The sequence below is a fragment of the Plecotus auritus genome (assembly GCF_963455305.1).
Source record: "Plecotus auritus genome assembly, chromosome: 4".
In the NCBI taxonomy this organism is placed as follows: Eukaryota; Metazoa; Chordata; class Mammalia; order Chiroptera; family Vespertilionidae; genus Plecotus; species Plecotus auritus.
Genome location: NC_137775.1, coordinates 51,928,842 through 51,951,081, shown reverse-complemented (window position 1 = coordinate 51,951,081; position 22,240 = coordinate 51,928,842).

Genomic DNA, 22,240 nt, shown 5'->3' with positions numbered 1-22,240 from the left:
GGTCCCTGTTTCCTTGACATGTTGCCCCTTCATACTCAAGACAGTTAACAGAGCTTTAAGTCTTTCTTGCCCGTGGAATCTCTGATTCCTTTGGTCAGATCTCTCTATTATTCTCAGTGCTTTGAAGAGCTCATGTGATTACTTTGGGTCTACCAGATAATTCAGAATAATCTCACTATCTGAGGTCAACAGATCTGTCATTTCAATTACTTTGAAAAGTCCCCTTTGCCATGTAGCATAATGTATTCACAGATGTAGCACAAGGGATAAAGATTATGGGACCAAAATTATGCTTTATCATATATATGTTTATGCAATATGACTTTTTAAATGACACATTAATATATAGCTTAGTTATGCTCTAAAATTTTCAATATCTATGCACAGAGTACCTTAAACATGTAGTCTGGTGACTTAGAGAAGCAGAAAAAAAACTCTTTTAGTCCTAGTTTGATCAGTATATAGCTTGAGATATATTATTTAATCTCAGTGCTTCTGTTTTGTTTTGTTTTTTTCCTTAAAACAGGAATAATGCATTTTATCATACTTACCTTGCTGAATTGATGTAAACATCACAGGAGATAAATAAATAGTGGTCAACACAGTATTTCAAGAATTTAGCTCCTATCTTTAATTTCTCATCATTGAAACTAGATTATGATTAGAACCACTGCTCTTGGTTGGACAAAAAAAAAGAAAGAAGAAAAGTCACTGTTTAGAGGGATGTATATTTAGAATTATTTAACTCTAATGAACTTTGAGGATCTTATGGAAAAAGCCATGTGGTGTATGTAAGTGCAAATAGATTGAAAACATCAGGAGAGAAATTTCTTTATAGGACTGAGGTCCCTGTTTCTTTGACATGTTGCCCCTTCATACTCAAGACAGTTAACAGAGCTTTAAGTCTTTATAATGCCAAGAGATAAGGCAGTAATTTATTCTTTTTAAAAAATATATATATTTTATTGATTTTTTACAGAGAGGAAGGGAGAGGGATAGAGAGTTAGAAACATCAATGGGAAAGAAACATCGATCAGCTGCCTCCTGCACACCTCCCACAGGGGATGTGCCCGCAACCAAGGTACATGCCCTTGACCGGAATCGATCCTGGGACCTTTCAGTCTGCAGGCCGACGCTCTATCCACCGAGCCAAAACAGTCAGGGCGAGTAATTTAATCTGGAATTTAATCTGTCGCACTGTGCTCCACAAAGTGATAGGACATGATGGGCCATGTTGAGAAGACCCAACATAACACAGTGCATGGTTTGCGGCGTGTGTGTAGCCACAGGTAATTACCGTAGAAAACCCCTGAAAAGGGGCAGTTTGGGTAGAATATAATGAAGAATTATTCAATGGATAAATAAAAGGTAAGAATGAACACACCTTTTTAAATAAAATACAGTTATATTTAATAAATAAATATTTATTTATAATAAAACATTTAATAAGATAAACAGAATATTAGATGTTCACCCCAAACCTCCACATTTTATAATCATCTGTTTGGCATTGAACCTTCATGTATGATTAAGGTAGCAAACCTCATACAGGACTATTCCCTTGTTAGAGGAGAATCTGGTGAAACAAGGTAATTGAGTTTTTTTCTGACCCTCTTTGGCCTCTCTGAAGAAGCAATTTGTGAATTATTTAGGAAAAAAAGGAAAAGGGTATTTGCCTCAAGAGAGAAATGCTGTGTGCAAAGAAGAATTTAGTTCAGCGGCACTGTCTCTTAGAATACATCTGCTTTCCCAGCTTGAAATGAAAATCGAAACGGAAATTTCTATTCATCCTTATGCATTAACAAGATTCCTTCCTTTCACTGGTGTGCTTCATATATCCTAAACTAAACCAACAGCAGATCAAAAACTTACAGATCATGCTGAAGCCTTTGTTATTAAAACAACAATCTATGACTGGGCCAATAAAACAGAGTAACCCTATTGTAAATAAATTTGGCATGAACATTTGGGATTCTCAAGGAAAAACTAAAGCAAATCAAAAGCAGTGTAGATTTTAATCTTGCTTTTCTGCTGAGTTATACCGCTTTATATTTATACAACTTTTTAAAAGAACAGCAGCTTATAGGCATGAGAATAGTGGTGAAATGACTAAAATTGCTTTTTTTTCTCTCTTGTCTCTTTTTTGGTTTGAAAGTACTTTTTAATGTTGTGATTAGGTAACTTACTATCAGAAAGAATAGCAACTGCCAATATTATCATTGAGCTTTGAAATAAATCACAAATATGTCTACAGAACACCATTTTCCAAAGATTACAGATACACTACTTTTTATTAGCCATCAACAATATTGGCATGTATGTGACAGCCAAAGGTTTAGAGTGAAAATGATTTAATAAAGAAATTCAAAACTCATGTAAAAAATGAAATTGCAACCCGGCTGTCACAGCCTTAGAGAGCTGAGGGGCCAGTATGCACATTCTGTTTTATTTCTAAAGCTTTGATCGGCCTGCCAACATGCATTTGTGCTGTCACTCTGAGGACACCTAGTAGCACTGAAGTGGCAGACAGCTCCTGATTGATGAGTGTTTGCATCCATTTAGATATCTGTTGCATATTTCTCCCCTGACATGTTTAAATGAAAAAAAAAATCATACAAGAACTTTTACAATTATCTAAGTCAACCCACACCAGAATTCCATCTCGGTCTGTTCTGGGAAAAGGCAGCAAAAGCCACACGTGCCCAGGAACACAACAGGTTCCTTGGAGATAGGGAAGATAATGACAGTTCCATAACATTATTAATGCATTCCTGTTGAAGAAAGGGCAACAAAGAATTGAATACCAAAACTAAAAAGGTGTAAAGAAATCAGACTTGGCAAAGAACTTTCTGAAACTGTTTCAAATAATTTCCTTGGCAGTGAGCTATCTTGCTATTTTCCCATTACAATTTTCATTTGCAAAAGGCAAAGGACCTCAAGATTGAGACTTTAAATTGCAGCGTTTGATTCTTTAAATATTATTAGTAAGCAGTGTTTAGTGTTTAGAGACTATAGTGGCCTTGTAATCAAAGACTCAGCATTCTCATTTCATGAGCCATTATAGGTTTATACCATGTTAAGCTCAAGGTTGGTCCGAGGTGCATGTTAGAGCATACATATTGGCTTCAACTGGGTCTTTTATTGTGCCACCTGGCTGAATAAAATGCATGAAATATATTCATCCCTTGATTTATCTACCCTATAATAATGGACCAGTTTCCGTGAGGGCTTTTTATGTTTCAGCTAAAAGAAAAGCAACTTGAGCTAGCTTAAATGACACACAACGAAGAGATGGGTTTTGCTTGTTTGATCTTGGCTTTTATAACTGAAAGATCCAGGGGCTGGGTGGAAATCAGGGTTGACTTGCTTTAGTTGCTCAGGAGTTGTCACTCTGCATGCATTATGCAGGGTCAGACTAGCTTCTCTCATAGTAAGTGGCACAATGACTCCCATAGATTTGAACTTTACATTGCCCTCAAACCAATGTCAAGAATTAGACACAAAGCTGGCTTCTTTCTCCAAATCCATTAGAAAACTTAATTGTTCTAATCGAGTCAGATGTTTCTTGAGCCAATATATAGAGCATGGTTGACAATCACCAAATAGCAAACACCAAACAAAATTAAATTAAGGGAATTTTAAGGCTCGAAATAAATTTTAAGGCTTTGGAATAGAAATTTTTGAAGGAATTGAATTAATTAGTATTAATGTCTTTTTGGAGGAAATGATATTTTTAAGAGATACTTGAAATAGAGGAAAGAAAAAGTGTGTGAAAAAGGAGGAGGAAATTGGAGGTGAGTAACCAATCACTACTACATCAATAGTCTTGCACAAGCACCTGTGATACACTTAAAAATCACCATCCTATCAAGCACTTATTCTAGGTTTTAAGCTAAGCTCTTTATAAATATTCCATGTGATGATAAAACAGCCCTGTTTAGAATTAAATATTATCTTTATTTAGCAGATGAAGAAACTGGATTTCAGAGAGAGAAGCAACATTTTCAAGATCATTGGTAGAAATGGTGGACAATAACTTGAATATATATCTCCTACTTTCAAAGTTCATGATTATAACCACTACATTATTATTGTACTTATGTTCATTTGTTTGTTGTTTGTTTATTTTGTTTTATAGGTTTGTCTCTTATTATTGTGACTTCCTTTCTGCTTTATTCACTACCATATCCTCAGTGCCTAGAATAGTGCCTGGCTTAGAGTAGATGCTTAATTAACATTCAAACATTATTGAATTAAGAATTATATGCCTTTGGTCAGAAAATGACATTTACAGATTGGATTATGGCAATCATGAGTTGGCTGCTATATTAATAGAGGGATAGAATTTACCATAGGAAAAATAAGATAACTATAATGTGTACTATAATCCTTGAGAGAAAATGCTGGATTTAAAAGCTGTCACATCTTAGCTGGTTTGGCTCAGTGGATAGAGGATTGGCCTGCAGACTGAAAGGTCCCAGGTTTGATTCCAGTAAAGGGCACGTGCCCCAGTTGCAGGCTCTATCCCCAGTATGAGACGTGCAGGAGGCAGTCAATCAATGATTCTCTGTCATCATTGATGTTTCTCTTCCTCTCTCTTCCTCTCTGAAATCAATAAAAACAATTTTAAACAATCTGCCACAAACTTTATCAGTTATGTGACTGAGATATAATTTTATATATCTGTTTCCTCATTTTAAAAAATTGTGGTAATTTACAATATACATCTTGATGTCTTATTGAGATTATTAAATAAGGTAACATATAGAGTTCAGTTACCATGCTATTTGGTGAGAGTAAGCACTCACTGAATATTAAATATTAACCCTCCCTTTCTCTTAATAGCATTAATAATCTGTTTGAATTGAATACATATTCCTGAGAAGGATATTTGGGCTTATTTTTACTAAAGAAGTTACTCTTTAGGGACTATCCTCATCAGAAGTCATTTAAAATTCTATCTAATGAGGGCTTTGCCAGTAGCAGCACAGAAAACTTAAAGGACGCCTTTGATATCTAAACAGAATATTTTTAATTCTCATTTAGTATAGCCAAGTAGCTGAAATAGATTACCTCATTTTTCAGTTTCTGGAAAGGTGGAAAACACATCTGATTCTGAGGGTTTAATAAAATTTTATTCCCAGTCCATAAGACTGATCTTATGTTCATTACTACTTTAGAAACTTGTTTTTAATCACACTTCATCCCCTGAAATGTTAATGCTCATACCTGACATATGTAGCTACTTATCACATAGAATCTGACAGCATTAGTTGTTGTTTAATGTGTATTATACTTGTTTCTCTATAAGTTTTGATCGTTACCTAGTCTCATGGTGACAGCATCTTCCCACCTTAAAAAACTTACACTATATTTAATTAATGTGTACACACACACACACACACACATTGCTCAAGAGTGATTTTTAAACACCCACCTTATATGATACTAGAGGCCCAGTGCACGAAATTTGAGCATGGAGCAGGGGGGTGTCCCTCAGCCCAGGACCACTCGGGGTATGTCTGATGACTGCCAGTTCAGACATCCCTCTCACAATCCAGGACCACTGGCTCCTAACCGCTTGCCTGCCTGCCTGCCTGATCGCCCCTAACCACTCACCTGCCAGCCTGATCACCCCTAACTGCTTGCCTGCCTGCTTGATCACCCCTAACCACCTCTGCCTTGGCCCCTTCTGAAGAGGCTTTGTCTGGAAGGATGTCCGGAATGCCATCCAGAAGGTCATTCGGCTGTCTGGTCTAATTAACATATTACAGTTTTATTATTATGGATAGTTAGGGCAAGTCTTTCTATTTTATAACGAGGAAAAATATATACATTTCAGCGCAGTAAGTCATTTATTTAAGGTCACTTATTTATTAAGTGACAGATCACATGTTTCAACTTTGGCAGATTTTTACATTTCAAATCTGGTACTTTGGGTTCTTTTCTAATGTAAGTATTGCTGCTGCATATGTATATTGTACTAAATGTGGAGATATATGAGAGCAGGTACTTTTTCTTGATTTCTTTATACTTCTCAGAATGTATAATATATTTCTCAGAATACACTCACTAAGCATTAAAAGTGTGCTTAATTTGATAGGCTAGGAAACTCAGGAGCATGTATAGGGGGTGTATGTTGCTGCGGTCTAGTCCTCTTTTCTGTGGACACTCTCAAAAAACAGCTTTACTAGTAGACAAGGCTGTTATTTAGCTTCCTAGTTTACAAACCATGGAAAGTGGCACACACACACTCAATCTGGATAACTTGATCAGAGTTTATTTTAAAATATGGTGACCACAAAAGTGTGGGAGGAGAGTAGGAGAACTGCAAAGAATAGTGTAGGCGTGAAGAACCTGGGAAGAGAGAAGGTCTATAAAACAGATTCTAGTCAACTGGTGCTAACCTCATAAAGGGGCATCACAGAAATAAGGAATCTGCCTTCACTCTCCCTTTCTTCTTCTGCCAATCTGTTGCCAGAGCGAAGCTGTCTGTTCATATGGTCCACAGAGATCAGCTTACTGGGGTAGAAAAAAAAAGATGAAGAAGGGTAAAGAATAGATCTAAAGGCTCAACAAAAATATTGAACACTTTTATATTTCTGTATAGTTGTGAGAAACAATGAGATCATATGTGTAAATATGCCTGGTAGACTATAAGCTGAAGTAAAAAAATACAACCATTATTTCATGTTATTTGATTACTTAATAAATAATTGTTAATTCATTCTATCAGTGCAATTTTTTAAATAAAACATGCAGTTATGCAAATTGTACAGCTAAAGAACAAAATTTTAGTTGTAGTTGTATTATATTTTCCAGGAAAGTATGATGGTTCAAATATCTAAATGCTTATTTTTAATTGCTGACTTAAGTAGGCTTACAGTTAATTAAAAGCAAACAAACACCAAAAATAAGAATTGCATTTGTCCTGCAAATGTCACCATCTCTTTCATGTCTTCTGCATCTACTTTAACAATCTTTTAACTGTGGTAAAATAACAAGCAAACACATTCATCAAAATTTCAGATACAAAAAAAAAAAAATACTAAATGAAATGACTCAGAAGTTTACACTTAGAAGTAATTGAAGATCATTAAGTCCTCTATTTCCCACCCACAAATGACAGAACCGAAGCTCAGAAAGGTAAAGTCACTTGTCCAGGGTCACGGAACTATCAGATGGGACTTAGTATGAAGACACTGAATCCTACCTACATGGAGCTCTTTCCATTACTCTATCCTCATTCAGCTATATTAGGGGTACACACTGAAGAGTGCTGATTTACATAGGATGTGGAGAGTGCTATTATTGACTTCCTTTTTCTCATTGTTTTTATTTTCTGAACATTTAATATATTAGAAGATGAGTCTTGTATGTCACCACATTGACCCCAGAACTGGTTCATCTTATTTGACAGTCAAGACAGGGGTTCCAATATTATATCCTCAGACAGAAATGACCAACCCATCAAGATGAGAATGCAAATCTGCTAGAGTCTATAAATAACTCAATATCATTTAACCATCTGGTTATCAAATGCTCATCCATTCCTTTTTTAATCATTTAATAAACACTATTCAAATCCTTTTGAATCAGTGGGAATCCTATCTAATAAAAGAGTAATATGCAAATTAACCATAACTCTGCTACACCCACAAGCCACGCCCACCAACCAATCAGGAGCAGGTATGCAAATTAACCCAACCAAGATGGCTGTGGCCATGGAGCAAGCAAGAGGCTTGGGTTTTCTTGGCAATGGAGGAAGCCAAGCTTTCCACACACCCTGGCTGGCCCAGGCCTCCACTCAAGGCTACAAAGTTTCAATTATAGAAGATAAATAAATTCCAACAAAAATGGCAGCAGCCATGGAGCTGGAGGCTTGGGTTTTCCCAGTGATGGAGGAAGCCAAGCTTTCTGCACACCCTGGCGGGCTCAGACCTCCACTCAAGGCTACAAAGTTTCAATTATAGAAGATAAATAAATCCCAACGAAAATGGCTGAGGCCACAGAGCAAGCAGGAGGCTTGGCTCCACTCAAGGCTACAAAGTTTCAATTATAGAAGATAAATAAATCCCGGATCTCAGGACCTCCAGTTGGGTCGCCGGGGGGCGTTGCTGGCCTGCAACCACCACAGGCCCCTCTCCCAGGCCCCGCCATGCCCCAAGGGAACCCCCACCCTGATCCGGGACACCCTTCAGGGCAAACCAGCTGGCCCCCACCCATGCACCAGGCCTCTATCCTATCTAATAAAAGAGTAATATGCAGATTGACCATCACTCCAACACACAAGATGGCTGCCCCCATGTGGTCAAAGATCCTGCCCCCATGTGGACACAAGATGGCCACCACAAGATGGCCAGCAGGGGAGGGCAGTTGGGAGGGATCAGGTCTGCAAGGGAGGGCAGTTGTGGGAGATCAGGCCAGCAGGGGAGGGCAGTTGGGAGGGACCAGGCCTGCAAGGGAGGGCAGTTAGGGGTGACCAGGCCATCAGAGGAGGGAAGTTGGGGGCAACCCACCTGCAGGGAGGGCAGTTAGGGGTGACCAGGCCTGCAGGGGAGGGCAGTTAGAGGTGACCAGGCCTGCAGGGGAGGGCAGTTAGGGGTGACCAGGCCTGCAGGGGTGGGCAGTTAGGGGTGACCAGGCCTGCAGGGGAGGGCAGTTAGGGGCAAACAGGCTGGCAGGGGAGCAGTTAGGCATCAATCAGGCTAGCAGGGGAGTGGTTAGGGGTTGATCAGGAAGGCAGGCAGGAGAGCAGTTTGGAGCCAGCAGTCCTGGATTGTGAGAGGGATCCCAGATTGGAGAGGGTGCAGGCTGGGCTGAGGGACACACCCCCACGTGCATGAATTTTGTGCACAGGGCCTCTAGTATAACAATAAATAAGATATAGTCTCTGACCTCAAATAGTTTATAGTCTAGTGGATAGGACAAAGAAGAAAACTGATAAAACCACAGAGATATATTTGATCTGAGGGGCAACCAATGGGTCTGATGATAACACTGAATATGTACCAGTGTGTTCTTAATGTCTCACATGTATTAACTCAGTCAATATTCACCCATATCAGAGAGATAGGTATTGTTTTCCTCATACTTCAACTAATACAATGAAACTCAAATAAATTAAGTAAACTTATCACAGTGTATATAGTTATATAGTGATATAATCGGGCCTTAAATGACACTGACTGAAAAATCCAACTTCCATATTCCTTCTTTGCAATCAAAGTACTTTGTTTATACTATTATGCCACTCACAAGATTCTAGAAATATATGGGGGCTTTTTGCATGTGCCATTTTTTTTCTGCCCCCTCAGATTTTCGCCCTTCAGAGAATGGAACTGTGTTTATGTTTCTGGGACTTACCCACAGTATCGAGCATCATATTTTGGAAATAGGTGCTTTAGAAACAAATTAAGGAGCCCATGAACACTTCGTATAAACCTGTAACTAAAAAAAAGTTTAAATGATATCAACCATAGAAAATTAGACAAACACACTGGGTGAAATTTTACAAATACATTTCGAAAAAGGAAACGTAGGCTCTTATAGTAATGTAGGATGATCTCAATGCTCAAAGAATAATCCTGTTCTTTTGTTAAATCAAATAGGATGTCTAATTAGCTAAGCACAGATTTTTCTTTCTTTTTTCCTCCCCCAGAAACCCATTCAATTTTTAAAATATTCAAAATTCCTAAACGAAACAATTTTAATCATCTATCTGTAAGTTGGTAGCACTATAGGAAATTGACAGCCTGGCATCAGAGTTAAACACCCTTTTAATTCTTCTTGCTCCTAATTTGTATCATTAACTTATCTTCATCTGTCAAAGTAATCAAAGCCATCAGTGGGGGGGGGGGAAGGTGACTTGTACATACTAGTATCATGTATTTATTAATATGATTATTTAAATCATATAGTTAGAGCTTATTTGCAATGAGTACAGTTGCTGACCATGTATATATTAGTGTCGTTCCACCATGGCAAACATCCCATCCTCAAGTGGGCTAGCTGGAACTGGCACCAAGATATATTATAGCTCTGAGTAATGTGTGTTCATGCACTACGAGGGCATACATGTGTGGCCTCTGTGCATGGCATAAGCAAGCCAGTGAAATCAAATCAAAGCATCAAAGCACCTGGGATAACATCTCTTCTTTTATTGTTCTCAAGTCTGAATAATAGGAGACCTTGTAGGCATATTATCTAGAATAAAGGAAAGCAATAACTTTCACCCTGAGCATGCATACCTGGTGCACCTTCATTGTTGACATGAAATGTTTTTCTCTTTCTCAGCCCGTTACCTTCCAGGGGCTACTATTTGGGACTGTTGAAGAGGTTTTCTCTGCAGCAGCAGGTGGAGGACTTTGAACATAGACCTGCCTTACAATCCCCAGCTTCTCCTGCCACATGTGTGATTTTATGCCACCGTCTCAAATCTTCCAATACCCCAGACTGGTTTTGGTCAGTGCCAGTACGTAGAACCCTAAAATAAATTTAAAGAAACTAATATTTGCTGTTGGGTCTCTAGTATGGACTTCCTTTTCCTCTCTCTCTTGACTGTTGCCTGATTCCCAGCAAAAGACAATTATATATATATATATATATATATATATATATATATATATATATGCATGTATATGTGTGTGAACTATATATATGAAAATACATAGCCATATTCACAGATGAGAAACACACACGTATCCATTTAGCATTCCCTAGGAAGAAGAACTCAGCTTAGCAGAATGCAGTGTTTTATTTTTAGTTTTGAGAAAGTATTCATTAAGGGTAAAACAGGAAAGACGATCAAAGCACATGAAAGAGAAACTGCATTCTTTGTACTTTCCTTGTTGTCTTGACTGAAATGTAGCCCTCTTCACCTTTTGCCTCCCTGGATTCACTAACCTCCAATTTTCTTCTCCCTGTTGTGCTAAACTCAAAAAATGTGCCTGGAAACCAAAGAATGAGGTTGCCTGTGACTTACGTATGTTTGGAATGGGAATTACTACCTAAGTTTTCTCAGATACTTTTGAAATATTTTCACCCTTAAGAAAAGGGGAGTTTTTTGTTTTTTTTTCCTGTTTCTCAGCCCCCTGTCCCCCCTTTTCCCTGTCAGTTCCGAAGCTGCCTGAAACAGGCACTGGGAAAACATTGGGTGGCAGTCCCTCTCCCTTGCAGCCACCAACAACGGAATGGATGGCGTCCCTTGTGCCCCAGCAATATAACAGCATATTATTTCCCTGGGTTTGCTGCTACACTGAAATTCTAAATTCCGCCGAAGCCCAGCGTTCTGCAGAGACAGAGCAGTGCGGAGCAGCAGAAATACAGGCTTTCCTAAAAGCATGCGTCGCAAAGCAAAGCGGTGAGATTTCCTAGGTCAGCCAAAGCACGGAAGCTGGAAGTGAACAATGTCCTGTTCAGTGACCCAGTCAGTGGGACTACAGCACAAAACTCCCAAGGGCTGTTTTCAGTAACCTCGCCCGCGATTTTCTGAGTACAGATGCTTCTCTTGTGATCTGGTGTCCTCTCTCTTCCATGTCTTTTCTGTGTGCTGTCATTTACATGAGTTTCGTGTAAGCAAGGCATCTGTAAGCTCTAGTATCTGGAGTCTCTGCCACACTGTTTCTTCCCGTTTGCTCTCCTGACACCTCCTGCCCCTCCCCATGAAAGACAGAGACTTGCGCTGTGGAGCTCCTGGTATGCGCGGTCCAGGTGCCCCCTGGGACCCTCAGTCCCAGCAGAGGGCTCAGATCTGCTCTGTTCTAAACTCCTGAGCACTGCTGGGTGGCAAATAAAGATTTTTTGACATTAATTTTAAAGGTTAGTAAAAATGACAATGCAAGGCATTCAGAAGGTAATTAAGTAGGCAATGTGTAGCAATATGAACACTGTAAGAAAAAAAGAGAAATAGCCCACATGCTATATTTGATGTAAGATATTTATTTTAAATAGCTAAAACTATTTAAAGATCCTGAGTTTCCACCAGGAAGAATCAGGTGGTTTGACTAAGTAGCATGAAATGTTGTACTAAATGGGAGTTATCTGTATGTCTATAGAGATCTAGTATTTATTTTTTATTGTTAAGGCTATACCAGTAATAGTCTAAAAGTAAAAATAAGCAAACAAATAAAAACAACAAATAAATCAATAATTTAAAAAATGTAAGGGCAAGTTTTCTAACCAAACAAATTCATGACAGAGTTCCATGTCCTTTCAAAGTATTTTTTTTTTATCATCAAGAGCACATAAAGAGTTTATAGGAGTAAAATTTTTTCAATATTAAGTATTGCAAAAGTAAATTAAGAAAATGAATTAATAATGTATAGGCTCCAAAATGATGGGTAACAGTCAGAAAGGACTATATACATTTATTATTCAGGTAATTTTTAAAACAATAAGAATGTGTAAGTCCTTTTTACACAAATACTTGTTATGTTCTATGTAATTGATTTAGTTGTGGGTCCTGGAGATTCAGGAGTGCACAGAGACAAAGCCATGCCCATGGGGCATACACCTCACAGAGCAAGCACCTGCCTCTAATTCTACATTAGAAATAATTTAAATCCTAAACTATCTAGTACCTTATCTTAGTCATTGGAGGTGCTCAGATTTTGTTGTAAACATAAATCAGATGTGCAGTTCTGTAGCACATATACTAAAATTGCAATGATACAGAGAAGATTAGCATGGACCCTGCACAAAGATGACCAAAAAATTAAAAATAAATAAAAACAAGTCAATGCCTTTGACAAAGAGATGCTTGCTTGTAAAATGCAGTATGGTCGAATATAAAATGAACAGCCTAAATATTTTTAATTGCATACTTAATTATAAGGGAAAAGTACATTCAGGTCTGTATTGTGATATTAATTATAATGTGTAATATTTTGATAGCATATTTCTAGAGACATTAATACTTTGCTTATTCTGTTGCCTACAATTTAACTGAAACATAATAATAATATACACAGAAATGGTAACATTTTACTTTTACCAGAAATCCAGTATTGAAGTTTTTATATATAAAGTGGAAAATCTTGTCCATGTGAGTCATACATTGTGCCTGCGACTCTAATGCCTTTAACAAGACAGCCTAATGGCCCATTATTGTTTTTAACATGCCACCTTAAAATAACCTTTCGGCAAATTTTCTGACATATTCTTTCTCAGCCTCCATTTATTTCATTTATATTGACCCTGGTCCCTTTAAAATAGCTGGTTTTTGAGAAACATTGGTTTAAGCACAGCATTTCTGCAAAGACTTTTGGATTCTTCCAGTAATTCCATGTTGAGGCGGCTTAGTTTTATGGGTAGCAATCTGCTCTTCTTTTGGAATATGTCAGAATCAGGAAAATACACATTAATCATTTACTATAGGAGCCTGAATGGCTCCCAATGTCTCCTATTTCAAGATGACGATTAGACACTTATCAGAAATTACCCAGATCCTCACAAGGGAAGAGGTGGCTTTGCAGTGTTAACCAAGGACTGTACCTCCTTGTCAGATGGTGTTCTTAGAGAACCCAGGATTAACCTATGCAGGTTGTCATGTGAATACCTGCAGGGCTGTAGTATTTTTGTTCTTTATTTATTGATGTACTACAGGGACTGTTTCACTTCCAGACTGAATCTAAACCCTCAAGCGGCTCCAAAGGAGCAATGCAGCTTTTAAAGAGCCTTTGGGTCAGGTGCAATACCCCCTGCAAAAGACCTCCTTAGACTGAAGTTAGGTGTAGTGGTGGAGGAGTCAAGAGAGATCATGGTTCTAACCTGGACAAGTAGCCTTGTGGGAATTCAGGGAGAGATGTAGTTGTTGGTTAATCCCTCAAAGATGTGAAAACACCTTTTTGACTGTTTGACATTGTGTGAAAATGTGTGGTCACAGGAAATCATTAAACATAAGACTCCTGGAATAATTTTCACCAACTAAAGTCTTTACATTGCTGTTACCTTTGAGACTTGTCTTCTCTAACATTCTGGCCTAGGTTCACAGCCTTTTCATTCCTCTTTCCTTCTTAACAGACAGGATTGTCGATCAGGAAAAAAATTCTTCCACATTGCTCTTGGAAATGCAAAACCCAGAGCCAGCTATTGAGAATGCAAATTATTACTTTTTAAAAATATATGATAATTGAATCACTCTTTCTTAGCATACAAGCCAGGCAAAACACCCAAGAGAAATACACATGTTATTTCTAAATCCTAGATTATTCTGTCTCTCAAAATGTACTATTTTGATTCTTCAAATTTGAACTCATGTCATCTCCAAATTACTAGATCATTTATAGGGTAACTCCTATCTACATGCCCAGATAGATGTTTCAGTTTGAAAGAGAGAAAAGACAGTCTTACATCTATTAATTTCATTTTATTCACATTTAATTTACACTTATTTTGTTCTATTCAAATAAAAAATTTAAAACTGGAAAGTAAAGATTTAACATGCACTAAAAAATAAATTACAATATGAAGTAGTGATCAAGTGTCAGATTAAAATATTAAATTAAAATATCCCTACACATGAACATTTTTGAAATGTGAATTCAATATTGTTGTCAAATATGTATAGAGGTAATTAAAAACAAAAGTTATGGAAGACATTGACAGTTTGTGCTTTGAAAACTTCCTTTGGGTAACTTTTAAATAATCTTTTCAATTAAAAAAGATCAAAGAGCACTTTAAATGTTACATCCAGGAGTTTATTCAACTCCAATACACAACAGATCCTCAATAAATAAATAAATGAATAAATAATTGGATAAATGAAATAATGAATACATAAATTAAATATAAGTAAATAAATACATAAGTGCATTTTTAAGATTTTTTCATCTATCATCTATCTATCATCTATCTATCATCTATAATGTATCTATTGACTCCAGTTATGGAGCACTTGACAGACTGTGGAATCTCAGAGAGAAGAGGGAAGTGGGTGGATGGGCGGGAAGAGATCAACCAAAGAACTTGTGTACATATATGCATAACCCATGGACACAGACAATAGGGTGGTGAAGGCCTGGGATGGGGGTAGAGGCAGGCTAGAAGGGGTCAATGAGGGGGGAAAAAGGGGACATATAATTAATATGTAATACTTTCAACCATAAAGATTTAATTTTTAAAAAATGAAAAGAAATAAGAAGCACTTGTTCCAATACAAACAGAAAAGAAACAAAAAATCAAATAAAGCAGCATGTGTCCCTAAATATAAATTTCTCTTTCCTGTTTCATCAATTCTGCTCATTTGCCTTCACTATAATTACCTATCCACTATAATTTACCTGGCAAGATGCTGTTAAAACCATTCTTGGTTTCTTTCTTCTCAAAACTTCCAAGGCACTTTGACCATAGGAAAATCCTGATGTCTGCATCAGTAATTCACGTCTTTGACCATCACTCTAATCTCTTATTAATGCTGGTTTGAAGTTACTGAATTATGCTTTAACCACGGGTTATTCATCATTAAAATGGAGCCATTAAGTGATAATTCACAGGATTGTTGGATAGATAATGTATGTAGAGCAGCTAGAATAGTCCCTAACCAGGAAAGGCTCTGGACTTATGAGTTCTCCCTCCAGGCTTTCTGTTTATATGTTTTCCTAACTGCACTGAATAGTTTTTAAGAGAGAATCAGAATCTTTTTATCCCTGGTAGTATGACACAGTGCCATGTAGTTAACAGTTGTTCAATAAATAGTCGACAGTGTGAATAGAAATTCATCATAATGAAATTTAAAAATAACTCTTAAATATCCTTTTGGGAGACATACATACAATGGGATATTTTCAGGAATATACACACTTTTCTCTTTCCAGAGGCCTCTATTTCTTTAAAATAACAGGGAATGTTTGCTAATGCTATGGGGAGCAAAGCAGTAATCCTGATAAAGTGTACATTAGGGATTTTCTAGTGGATCACCTACCCACTTGGTCAGGCAATGCTTATAACTACAGAAGAGACAAGAACAAGACAGAAATCAGTGAAAGAGGTTAGGCAATTTATCAAAATTATGAAAATAGCTTATATGTTAAGAAATTTGATTTCTTAAAGGTAATTTTTCTTATTGGTGAAATGATTGCACTGGTTTTGCTAATTGGCTAAAAATTGCCTTCTTGGTCAAGGTGAGAAGGTGTTTTGGGGGAAATTACTGTGGGGCTTTTCGGGGCGGCGGGGGGAGGAAAGATGGGGGGACAGGTATTTCCTTTAAGGCAAGCAAGCAAACCAAGAAATCCCTGAGAAGCTAAGAAAGATTTGTCTACTGAAATAAATTCTTTTTCATTACACAACTGATAGGAACATTTCAGATCAAAGCAGGCCACTGTAACCTTATAAATGTATATTTTTTAAAGTCTGGGTTAATACAATGTAATACTCTGATCATCCCAAGGTAAAAAATATTGCTTGTTTTTTCATGCTTTTACTTGACATAATCAAAGGCATTTACCTGGCTAAAATGGGCTGACTAACAACTTTAGAGAACAAACCACGCTTTGTTGGAATGGATGTGAATATATTTGAAAGAAAAAAAAATGACCTTCTTTCAAATCATTAGAGAAACTAACTACAAACTAAATTGAAAAATAATTGCAAGGCCTGACTTCCACATTTAATCAGGTGGCAGCTATCAGGGTCTCAGCTAACAGACTCTAAATGAATTCTCTAACATTATTAGTAATTGTGCATCACATTTCACAAAACAAGCTAAAAATAACAGCAACGTGTAAATCTCATTGTCATGAGGCCCGCTGCTGAGGAATTTATTTTGCATCATATCCTCACCAATAAAACAATCCAAAACTAAAAACCAGATCAATAGAACTGTCACTGAATCATCCACACTTCCTAACCCTGTCCCCTTCCCACAGATGCAGCACCTGCTGTTGTTTCTGGTTTTGTACTCTGGCTTGCCTAGGGAGTGATGGCATTTACTAGAAATTGTAGGAATCTGAGCAGGGTCTGACAGTGTCACAGGTCAATGTATCTTGCACCCGTAGGTAACGAGTACTGCCAAAGAAATGTTCTTAATTCACAATGGACAGATTCTGAAACTGAAACATGAGCACAGAAGCTGTGTAGGAGGAGGGAGAAGAAATAAGGAGTAGCGGGAAGAAGAAAGTGGCAGATATAATTTTTCTTCATGTTTTTTTTTTCTTAGTGGTACTGGGTTTTGATAAAGCACTAATGATCTGAATGTTTTTAGTCATGATTTTTTGAAGACAATGTTTAAACTCTGGCTCAAGGAAAGATGTTACTTTGAAATTCTGGAATAAGGAAGATGTCATTATTTCCAATGTTATTCTTTTCTTTTTTACTTTTATTTCTTCCTCCCTCCACCTCTCTTCTTCTCCTCTTTCCCTTCCTTCCTTCCTTCTTTCCTTCCTTCCTTCCTTCCTTCCTTCCTTCCTCCCTCCCTTCCCTCCTTCCTTCCTTCCTTCCTTCCTTCCTTCCTTCCTTCCTTCCTTCCTTCCTTTTCTTCCTCCCTTCCTCAAATTATATAATCACTGAAACATTTGGCTAAATCATTTTGAAAGAGAATATTTCATTATGTATGTGTGTGTGTGTGGGGGGGGGGGGGGGATGAGCACAATTTAAGTAACATTTCCTGACTTATGTCTGCCAATTTTAAATCCTTCCTCTGAGTATTTTTATTATGTCAGAAATGTATCATTTTTACCTAAGTGAAATACTTTAAGTATTCAAAACTTATAGGAACATATCTACTTATAATACTTTTTCATGCCTTAGTACTTGAGAGGTTTATATGTTATTATATGTAACTAGAAAAAAAATGAAAATGTTGATTGCATCAACTCTTTCTTGTAATAATTAAAATAAATTGTGTTTAGTAGAAACAGCACACATTTAGCCTTTTGACAATGGCAGGAAAATTGGTTTACCCTTATTTTACTAAGCAAAAATCTTGTTACAACAGAGATTTGTAAAATAACAGCAAAATCTGAATCTATAATATAAAGACTGGCAAGAGTTGTTTTATATGTATTGGGTCTAGATTACATAAATCTAAATTATGAAATGATTTGATGCATAAAATATTTAGGAGGTTATTGTGCTTCAGAAATAAATCATTTAACTAGTGCTATTTTCAACACATCTTCCAGTCTACAATATTTCAAGGAAATGAAATATTTTGTGAAAATGACTTCATATGTTCAAAAACTGGCCTTCAATGAGAAAAAAATCATAGACAATTCTAAGTGCACAGCTATTAACTGGCTGATTTCTGATCCCTGACACAGGATGTCATCCTCAACCCAGTGTCTGGCTGCTCAGCACCCTGTGGGAACGGCAGGCTTTCCAAGATTCCTCTTCACAAATAACAATCAGTTCTGATAGAGGAGACACAAGGAAAGCCGACTAAATCTTTCACATCATTACCAGCCTCATTGTTTTGCAAATCAGTAGCATAAAGTAGAACACGTGCAGGAATCCTCTTACAGGTTTCTGAATGCTAGGGATTTCAGCTATGTGAATCCTTGTTGATTAGCAGTAAATGAATAAGCCACATGAGAAATCATTACCTTTACCAGCTAAGTGGCTGGCTTAAATTAGAGTGCAGGTTATTGTTTGAATTCATCAAGATTCGTCCATCTCAAATGATGAGCCTTTCCCTATTCATATGTCAGTCCATCATTATCGTGACGTCTGCTACATCGGATCACCAGCTCACTTGAATAGCTCATAACAGCATTTTGAAAGTATCCTATTTATAGTAGAGATATGTAGAGGAATCCAAAATACTGTCTGCTTTAACAGGCCAACCCTCTTTGGCAAGAAATTCTGCTCAGGAGACTCTTATTTCTGAAATGATCAATCCCAGAGCTGAGTGCCACACAATGGAATAAAAGGTGATATATCTGTATTTTAACCAGCTGTGTTGTCCCCCTTTGTAATTTGCTTTTACAAATGCACTTATTCATTTTCTTCAGGAGGTGACTAAGTTGATCGTATTTCACTTATAGATATTTAATATCTGTTTCCTTGTAATAATTTTTCAGTACTATTTCCCACAAATGTCAAAATCTTGAGTTGTTTATTTGAATCCTGATCTATTGCTCTAATAATGAGAAGCTGTAATTATAGAGCGCAGTGAACTAGGCAGCAGAGAGCTTGCATCCCAATGTCACTGCTAATAGCAAGCCATGTGAGGAGTGCTAGTAACTTCTTTAAAATGCAGTCCCTAGTTCCCCTGTTTGAATAGGTGATGAGGAAAATTAGACATTGGGGTGCCGGAGGTGCTAGCAGCCTGACTCTGTATCCCTAATGCACATTCATGTTAGCCTATAGTCTACCAGCCATGGGCAAACTATGGCCCGCGGGCCGGATCTGGCTGTTCTATCTGGTTCTCTTGCTCTCCCCTCCGCTCCTTTACTTTGAATTTATATTAGTTCACACAAACCCTCCATCCATGCTTTTGTTCCGGCCCTCTGGTCCAGTTTAAGAACCCATTGTGGCCCTCGAGTCAAAAAGTTTGCCCACCCCTGGGTCACTGCCCTTCCTTAATTATCTGGTCTTGCAAGACCTGTTTACCTAACTACTCACATTTTACAGAGGCCATAAATCATGAACAGTACACAACCCCGGAGGGGGTTATCAGTGCTGGCACCAGGCCAGGCCTTTAGGTGTGGTTTCACTGCCCCCATCCCAACACACGGGGCTTTTTGCAAAGCCCGCGAAAGGTCCGGAAGTCCATCCATATTTGGGAGACAAAGAAACCGAAGGGTAAAAGGGAGAGCTCCCTCCATATTGGTTTGCTCAAGACTTGGAGAGAAACAGTCTCCCCTGAGTCACTGTACTAGTACATGCGAAACATCTGAAAACAAATGGGTTTCTCCTGTATCTCCCGGTACTTCTGCGTATTTCTCGGTCGCCTGGTAAATTCTGTAACACAGGTACAGTTACCTCACTTTAGAGAGCTTGCAGCAAGCTCTGGAGTAAGCAACTCCTCATCCTTGTTTGCACTTTAAAAATTGAGCTTTATCTCCGTTTAAGCAGAGAAGTCACCTGAAGCTTACTGCCCTGAGGTTGCTGAGACAGCACATTCTCATTCAACTAAAAGAGCAGCGCAGGAAGCTGAGCCGGCAGCCCCGCCCCCTCCGTCGTTCCTGTGGGCAGTGATGCCACGGCCCACTCCAGCACGTTGCTTTGTTGCGCACATCCAAGCAGTATTAGTTACAGAGGGCGCACAGGAAAGAAACTGTTTCCCCTCCTACTTCCCATCTGCTGTGGAAAACACACAGGTTTTCCCACCACAGGTTTTGAATAACCTTATGTCCTTGGAGCACAGACTCAGACTGTGTGGCAATACCAGTGTGAACCTTCCTCCTACTCCTCAACCCACAAACCTATTTTAAGCTGTATTCTGAGAACAGCCTTCGCCATCATGCTGCTGGGACATAAGCTACCGTGTAAAACAGCAATGGCGCGAGACTGACGAATCATGGTGAACAGACTGGTTAAATAACTCCTCTTCCCATCAGTTGTGCCCACAAGCCTTGCCCTAGATGCACTCACTAACCTTTCAGAGTTAAATGGTATAAAACAACTCCTTACCAAGGCAATGCCTAATTTTTCTTTCTTTTTTTTTTACTTAACACGTTTAATGTTTTCACTAAATATTTGCTGATTTTGATACAAAAAATTAAATACAATTTTATATTATTTATTAACTTATTGCCTCATCCATGGACTCAGTGATTAGTAATTACACATGAGGAGTAAAAAAATGACTTAAAAGATTAGACATAACTAAGGAAGAACATTGAGGAAATAGCTAATTCAGTAATAAAGCTGAATTAAAACTCAGGTCTCTCTCTCTCTATCTATCTCTCTCTCTCTCTCTCGAATGCACGGAAACTTAAACATGGTGTGTCATGTGAGACAAATTAGATGGGGCCTCAAATTACATAGCTATGAATACAAAAGCATAGATTCTATTCTTGGCTTAATCACAGATAATTTGTGGAATCTTTCCTAAATTATTTTTAACAATTTCTCCATATTAAAATGCACTCAATATTAATTTAACTGTCATTCATTTACTTAAATAACAACATTTGTTAGCAACCAATTCTATGGAAAGTTCAGGAAAACAAGAAGGATAAAGTACTATGGATCTTACTATTTGTTTTGTTCTAGTGAGAAGGCTAAAAAGGGCTAATTCCAATGTAACCCTGATATTTGGGGGCTAGTGATCTGAATTCAAGCCAGCAAGCTCAGTGTACATTCCTGATAACCTATAATTAAGTCCCTGTCTCCTTCCCAGATACTGGTCTTGCAGAACCTGTTACTGAGAACAGTGCACTGCCCCGGAGGGAGGGTTATTAACACTGGCACCAGGCCAGACCATCAGAGATGGCCTGGAGACCCCCAACACCTGGGGGCCTTCTTGCAAGGCCCACAAAAAGGACCAGAAGCATAATCCATATTTGCGGGACAAAGACCACAGGGATATGTAAAGGAAAGCCCCATGCATGTTTCTTCACTCAGATTTGGAAGGCTGTTCCCTGAGTCCGCCAGTGTATTAAACAGTGTCCCTCCTCTTCTTTGAAGTGTCGCTTGGTTTTCTTTGGTCTTCTGCAACACTAGTACATTCTTAGTTTCAATTGACTATACAAAAATGATAATGCCTGAATTAAAGCGTGGGACACATAACTTCCAATGGCTATAATGTGCAACTTACAATGATTTTAATAATTACAGTTAAAATTTTAGACAGTCAAGAAGGTGACAAAATTCTACATATAACAATTATTTTACAATTACAATATTTTACTATGAAACTTGAAATTAATTGTAGTTATGAAGACACCATAAGACAAGAATGAGTACACGGCACCCCCTACTGACTTCACTGGAGACAAAGACTTGAAGAATGGGGACATTGTTGATTCTGTTGCACATAATATCAGCTTATTTAAGCACTCAAGGGAAAGAAGGCAAACTTCACTTTTCCACAGGCTGAACTGATATTAAAATTGTAACTTCTGAAAAGAGAAGTAGAATAATAATGGTTTCCAAGGTGGCTCTTATCTGAAAAACTAACTCTTCAAAGCTAAAATTTATGCCTCCAATTAAGCTTCTTGAATCTTACCTTTTCATAATTAACTCTTCATAAATAACCTTTTATAGTTAATTTCTCATAACTGACCTCTCATAACTAAAAGGTATGATCATTGCCTTTCATTTAACTTTCTTATATCCATTCCCTCTTTGGTATCTC